Source organism: Nothoprocta perdicaria, unplaced genomic scaffold (genome assembly GCF_003342845.1).
Source record: "Nothoprocta perdicaria isolate Ctin4 unplaced genomic scaffold, notPer1 scaffold_166, whole genome shotgun sequence".
Taxonomy (NCBI): Eukaryota; Metazoa; Chordata; class Aves; order Tinamiformes; family Tinamidae; genus Nothoprocta; species Nothoprocta perdicaria.
Window position 1 is genome coordinate 1,271,347 of NW_020454827.1, and position 1,316 is coordinate 1,272,662.

The following is a 1,316-nucleotide window of genomic DNA, read 5'->3' on the forward strand; positions in this document are numbered from 1 at the left end:
AAGGAAGGAAGGAAGGAAGGAAGGAAGGAAGGAAGGAAGGAAGGAAGGAAGGAAGGAAGGAAGGAAGGAAGGAAGGAAGGAAATCTGGACCTTGCTAAGATATACTGCTCTCTTCCCAATCCTGCCAAACGGCCACCTCTGGTGAATTAGAAACAGCACCAGTTCCCTATCTCCAGGCCATTGCCCAGGTACAAGCAATGCAAGAAGCCATACTGGGACTGCATGGTTGTGCTGCAGGAGTGGGTAGCAGAACTGCATTTTTGGGTAACTACAGTCTGATGACAGTGTGAGCTGTTGTGAAATTTTACAGCCTATTTCAGGGCAGGCTATCCCTATAAAAACCTGCCTTGCCCTGCTAATTACAGTTCAAACCTAGAAGACTAATTCACTCTTCTTCTTGTTCTACCTTTAACTGTCAATATGGGGGTAGCTCTCCCCTAATACTACTAATCTAATCATCACGACCGTTCTTTAGGTTTCAAGCTAGAGCTCAGTCTCTTCTGCAGTCTTGCAAAAAGATGCTTCTTTCCCATATCCTGGGGTCACAAATCCAGCCCTCCAGGGAAAAGTTGTGCCAGTTTAATGGCCAGTAACTCTAGTCAGCAAGGCCACCCTCTGCTGCGGGCCCAGAAAGGATTTCCCTCTGACATACAGGCTCTGCACAGCAACCAGGACCAGCATCTTCCAGCACATGATAGTGGCTGACACAGATCCTTGCTCCTGAYGAGAAACAGGTTTCCAAAGCTTTTCCTTCCTTTCTTTTCTGAAGCAGTCATCCCAACATGGAGAAGGGTTGCCATAGTGACTGCTATACGAACACACGGRCTGCCTGACCCTGTGGAAAGAAATGCTGTGGGGCAAAGGACAAGAAATGTCCACTGTTAACCCCTCACCCAAGCAGGGAGTGATGCCTTCTTAAGGGTGACCTGAAAACAAAAGCCCTGCATGGGAAAGGACGGGCAGTGTGGGCTCCTTGTTAATAAGGTGATGATCACATGAGTTGCACTGGGGCTAGTACAAATGTCCTTTCCCTGGTGYGCTCCAGCACTGCGGCTTGGCTCTGCTGAAATTCACAGAWTCACAGAATATTCAAGGTTGGAAGGGACCTCTAGAGATCATCTAGTCCAACCTTCCTGCTCAAGCAGGCACACCTACAGCATGTGGCACAGGGTGGCATCCAGGCGGGTTTTGAAGACCTCTAGAGAAGGAGACTCCACAACCTCCCTGGGCAGCCTGTTCCACTGCTCTGTCACCCTAACAGTAAAGAAGTTCCTCCTCACCTGGAGACGGAACTTCCTGTGCTTCAGCTTGTGGCC

The 1,316-nt window shown here is 49.4% G+C and overlaps 1 protein-coding gene across 1 annotated transcript in view; it reads right to left on the reverse strand.

Moving 5' to 3' along the window:
- The window catches only part of PSD2 (pleckstrin and Sec7 domain containing 2), a 55,119-nt gene that overhangs the window by 7,296 nt on the left and 46,507 nt on the right, over positions 1 to 1,316 (reverse strand). The window lies entirely within an intron of this gene.